This window comes from Lissotriton vulgaris, chromosome 8, assembly GCF_964263255.1.
Source record: "Lissotriton vulgaris chromosome 8, aLisVul1.2, whole genome shotgun sequence".
Taxonomy (NCBI): Eukaryota; Metazoa; Chordata; class Amphibia; order Caudata; family Salamandridae; genus Lissotriton; species Lissotriton vulgaris.
In genome coordinates, this window is record NC_141696.1 from 682,372,566 (window position 1) to 682,378,565 (window position 6,000).

Genomic DNA, 6,000 nt, shown 5'->3' on the forward strand with positions numbered 1-6,000 from the left:
CTCCTTAAATCATACTATTCTCTATCTAAATTAAATAAATCTTTTCTCACCTTAGCAAATATTTTTTGAGTTTTGAAAACAGTCTCAGAAATACACCAAATTGTCTTCAGCAGAAGAAAAAGGATGCACTCCAAAGGCTGCAGCTATTGAAAGCACAGAAATACAGATATTCTTTTCACATATCTCTCATATTAGCCAATCATACCTCTTCCCTCACTTTTTTCAAATCAAAACCCTTCCCCCCTCTGCCCTGTCTGCCTTGTTTCCATAGCAACCACCTCCTGGAAGACCTCTCATGTTTGCAAATTCACACAACAATGTTTCAATTGAACTCTGAACTCTCAGTGCACCTGCGTATCCAGTGCAATCTTTCATTAAATGTTTCTTCCTTGACCATTCAAATTACATCTTTCAAAGAACACATCCATGCACCCTAACTTTCTGTTTTCAGAAATGGAAATGCACCAATCACTGCTAATGAATCATTAGCATTGTAAATCCACATTTTTTTTTCTTTAGAAACTCCTACTGTTTCAACTGCCCTTTCATTACCACACTTCATCTGACTGCAGAACAACCTTCTTCCACCATGTTTAACGTCTGGATTGTTGGACATAGTTACATCCACTGGGCTCAAAGGTATGCTGAGAGCAGAAATTTACACAACCTCAATTTACAAGATGTGGAAATTAAGTGGTTGGGCCAAAGAGGATTAAAATGTCACCAATTGATACCATTGGTGAAAACCTTTATGCATTTGCCAAAACCTGACCTGTTAATAGTGCACTGTGGAGGTAATGATTTGGGCACTTTGACAGGGGTAGGTCTGGAAATGCTTTTAAAGGACACCTTGGAGCAATTAATGGCACTTTTTCCTCAAACTGCCTTGGTATATTCCAATATATGCCAAAGACAGAAATGGAGGTGGTCCAACCAATTTTGTCCACAAATTGAGAAAGCGAGGAAGCATGTAAACAAATCTGTTTCAGCTTACATGAGAGACCATGGAATGGGCTCTCTGTACAACAATAACTTGCGTTACTACATGCAAGATATCTACAGAGGAGATGGAGTTCACTTCTCAGATGAGGGCAACAGAATTTTCATTCTGAATTTAAGACTGTGCATTGGTACCTACTTATAAGTACCTAAATGTACCATAAACCCAAAAGCTCTTCTCAGAGCTACCCTACATCTGATCACTCATAATTATTATTTTTCTCTAACTTTTTTCACTAATTTTCCACAAAATTCGCTCCCCGGAGCGCTACCCGGTTCGCTAACCGAAAGCTAACCTCGCGGAATTTTTTTAAAAAAAGTTTTTTTTCCCGCACATATAAGCCTCCTCAGTCACGCTCAGAAAACCTAGGGGGTCAAGATAAGTCTACCATGCCCCCTTCTACCCATTCTAAACATTATTTGCCCTCCATCTTGTATCTTAATGCGAACGAAACACAAAATGGTGGACTCCCGTGACGCTTAAGGTTCGCTAACCGGGCAGCTTCCCGGAAAGCGGTCCTAAAAAAAGGCGGGAAAGTAATTTACAGAAAAACGACTAGAGACACTCTCACCAAATATAGATTACCTCATACTACATAACAATCCCTTCCATTCTCACAAATTTCATTGAAATTCCATTTAGCCATTTAGCCTGTAGACCTCTCCAAGTACCGTGAGGTAAATTACTTCACAAAACACATCTGAAGTGTTGGAATTGACAACCAATGAAAATGTTACTTTCATTTTCTACTTTTATTACCTGACATTTGATTGGTTATATACCTGAATATATATAAAGGAAGAGAAGGAAACACAGCCATTTTGACTGCTACTTCTTGTTGTACATTACATTTGATTAGCTACTAAACACTTCAACTTGTTTGTGAAGGTAAGTTGTTATTTTTAAAACTGAAGTATATTGTGCACTATAACTTAATATGGTAGACTTTTTCTGATAGATATATACTATCCCTCTGTAGTAGTTATGGATTTAGATAGACTTCTCTGTTATAGTTATGAATGGAGTTAGGCTTGTCTTGGTTAAATCACATACACTTTTTATAGTCCTATTTCCACTCTGATACTATACACTGCCAAAAGATAAATTCACTGATAAAAACTGCCTATCTAAAATTAATCCCAACAGTGCCCTATCTCTACTAATATATATTTTTTTAATCCAAATTTCAGGCAAAATGGAAGGCGAGCAGCAAGTTTCTTTTGAGATGGACCTGGAAGAGAGCAGCCAGGAATTGATTGAACCAATTGACATGGAATTTATGGATGAAAGCTTGGATAATGAACTGCTGCAATGTGTCCAAGCAGTAGATCTCCTCCTTGCAAATGAGGACATTTTGCAACCTCACAGATTGCAAACAATATTTCAAGAAAATAATGACATTTCAGACACTGAAATGTTAGAAAGTTTAATAAATTATGAAAAAGAATCAAAAAAAAAAAAACACTTTAATAAAAAGAAAACAAAAAAAAACAAGAAAAACAACAAACAATTAACATACAGTATTAGAAAAGTCTTTCATTCTTTTATCCATAAAGTTCGCTGCCCAGAAAGCTATCCGGTTCGCGAACTTGGCGCTTACCACGCAAAAAAAAATTTTTTTTTTTGGACCCTCCTAGGCCCTTTTAAAACCTCCACATAAAACCTAGGGGGTCAACGAGGATCTACTATGCCCCCTTATGGTAATTTCCCCCTTTGTTTTGGCCTCCTCTTGTCTCTCGATCCTACCGAGAGACAAGATGGCGGCCGCTCCGGACTGTTTAGAATGTTGACAGACACCGGAGGGCCAATCAGCTTCTCATCGCAAAGTTCCGTTACGCGAAAGGTTCGCTAACCGGATAGCTGCCCGGAGCGCTGTTACAGATATATATCTTGATTTAAACGTTAATTTCTCAAAATCCACTGAAGCACATATATTGAGACCTAGCAAAGGCACATCAGGCTAACAGTCCCTACAATTTTGCCAAGTTTCGTGAAAATCCATTCAGCCGTTCGGGCTAAAAGTGAGTCCAACCGCCCTATGGAAATTAACATGGGAAAAAGGCGTTTTGGGACCCCCCTTTTTTCTCGGCCCCCCCTCCACAAAACCCCCCCAAATTTTCAAGGGCTGCTCAGAAACAAAATGTGCCATTTTCCTGAAAATTTCAGCCAATTCCGTCCACAAACGCAAAAGTTATTAGGCATAGAATTTTCAGAAATCCCATAGGGAAAAAATCCTAACTATATATACCTACTGGCGACCGCCAGTAGGTAATATATATATATATATATATATATATATATATATATATATATATATATATATATATATATATATATATATATATATATATATATGTATATATATATATATATATATATGGCAGAAACCTCCGTCTCCCTCGCGCTGCAACCTTTCTCCTAAGCCACGAACAGGAACGGGCACGAACCAAGGTATTGGATGCAAAAGATTACCTTATTTTCTGTGCTGTCGCCATAACATTTCGACTCCGTGGAGTCTTGATTACATGACAGCGTACCAAAAGATTGAATCCATTTTTAAAGTGCAAGTGCCACCATTTCATTGGGTTACATTCAGTAAACATAATAGACAGACTTAATTTGAATACCTCTCTAAAATAGATGAAATATGCAAAACTAAGTAAAACCAAATCTCAATGCAGGTGAAATACCAACAATTGTGAATAATATTGCAAATACTTACAAATAATACCTATGTGCAAATTACGCTACTAATCACAATGGATGTCATTGATGTCAGGTATATTGTCATCAATAAAACAATAATGGGCTGAATCCCTTGATGTATAGTGCAATAATGTACAAAGTTTATGATCTCTCAAGTAACCCATACCTAGAGTGCTATGTGCGTGAAAAAAGTGCATAAGTGCAAAATGTGCAATTGAAAGCATCAGAATGATGTTACATTCATTTAGACCGACTGAGCCCAGTCGTGTCTATTCAAATTGATCTACACTACCAGATATGTTCCCATAATGAACAACAAGAGAATATACCTACAAAATATAGGGGAATGTATGGTTACGGTCAGACGGAAACCTGGAGGTGAAGCATGCCAAATTATACAGTACTCAATATAATGTTTTGAACCACACGCTACAACCCACAAAGTCTTGAGATGGGGGTACAGTGCAAACAGTCCAATAAATAGTCCTTGGATGTTGCAATTAAATAGAATTAGCATGAGTCATATTAAAACAATAAATAGTAATAAATCTCCTAAAACACTATTTAAAATTCATTGACCCTTGCACCCTAATGTTACTGGAAAATCCTGACTTATCCTACAGAACCTAGTGTAAACATGTATATAAATCCTCTGTGAGATTTAAACCCCCAGGCTGCTTGATGTCTAACTGTAGGATGTATTTGGTCTCAAGTTTGCGCAGTTTTGACTCCCTGTTTCCCCCCGTCTACTGGCACCTACTGTTCAATTACGTAATATTGGAGTCCCTTATTGTTGCTCTGATGGTGCTCCTTGAAATGTCTTGCGCCTGGGTAAGTGTTGTCCTGGCTAGTTATGGCCCTAAGGTGTTGCAATATGCGTTTGTGGACAGGGAGCTTAGTGCTCCCCACATAGCGTAGGGCACAGGGACATTCAAGAATGTGGACCACATATTCAGTCTTACACGTAAGGATTTTGCTAATCGGATGTTCATGATTGCTAAATCCATCAATGTATGTCATCCTTTTGGCACCGTGTGTACAGGCTTTACAGGTTTTACACTTGAAAAAACCTATGTTGCTTTGTAGCCAAGATGTTTTTTCTAACACTTCTGGGCTAGTATCAACCAATCTATCCCTCATGGTCGGGGCTCAACTATATGTTATTGATGCCTTCTTGGGAAGTAGGTTGCCTATTACTGGGTCCTTGAGTATGATAGGCCAATTCTTGTTTACAATTCTGCGTATATCCTCATGTTGGTTGCAATAACCAATTATGAATCTGAAGGAATCAGTGGTGTTGGTGTTACCTACATTAACTATAGACTCCTGTCTCGATACCTCATCCGAGACATCATACGTAGATAATAATTTGGGGCAGCTAATCATCATAGATTTCTGTCTCGCTCTTTCAATGATCTTACGTTGATACCCTCTTTCCAGGAACCTCTCTGTGCTGGCAACCTGTGCCTGTAGTAGCTCTGTGTCATTACTGCACAGTCTCCTAAGGCGAATCATTTCGCCGTACGGAATGCTCATTATTAAATGAGCCGGGTGTGTGCTGCCTGCATGTAGGGTTGTATTCCCAGTGGTACTCTTTCGGTACAGTCTAGTTTCCAGTTTGTTCCTGCTAGCATACACCTCAGTGTCCAGGAAGGGCACTTTTTCTTGGCTCATAGTGACCGTGAAATTAAGATTGTGTGAATTCACGGAAAGTCTCTCCACACAGTCCAAAGCCTCTTCATGACTGCCCCTCCATACCACAAATAGATCGTCTATAAAGCGGTACCATGCTATTACAGTGTTGGTCATCTCATGTTGATAGCAAGCCCTAAGGACCATGTGCAAGTGCTCCAAACAAAATGTAAGCATTTGAATCAACATGTTATTGTGCTTGTCAAACATTACATCCCTTTGCTCCAAATAATATTTTACTGCAGCTATACCATCAGAGTGACGGATGCTTGTGAACAGGGCGGTAGCATCTAATGCCATCATCCAATCCCCGTTCTGCCACTTGACATCTTTCAATTTGAACAAGAAATCCCCTGTGTCTTGTATGTAGGATTCAAGTGATTTAACATGACCTTGTTAGAAGTAATCAATATAAAACGATGTCCTTTCAAGTAAACCCCCTCGGGCTGTGTTGATGGGTCTGCCTCTCGGATTAGCGTGGTCCTTATGAACTTTCGGTATAAAATATATTGATGGAATCACCGGGTAATCAATTTTCAAATATCTGTATTCTGCCTCAGATATTAATTTCTTGGACCTCCATTTGGATAAAAGTTGATGAT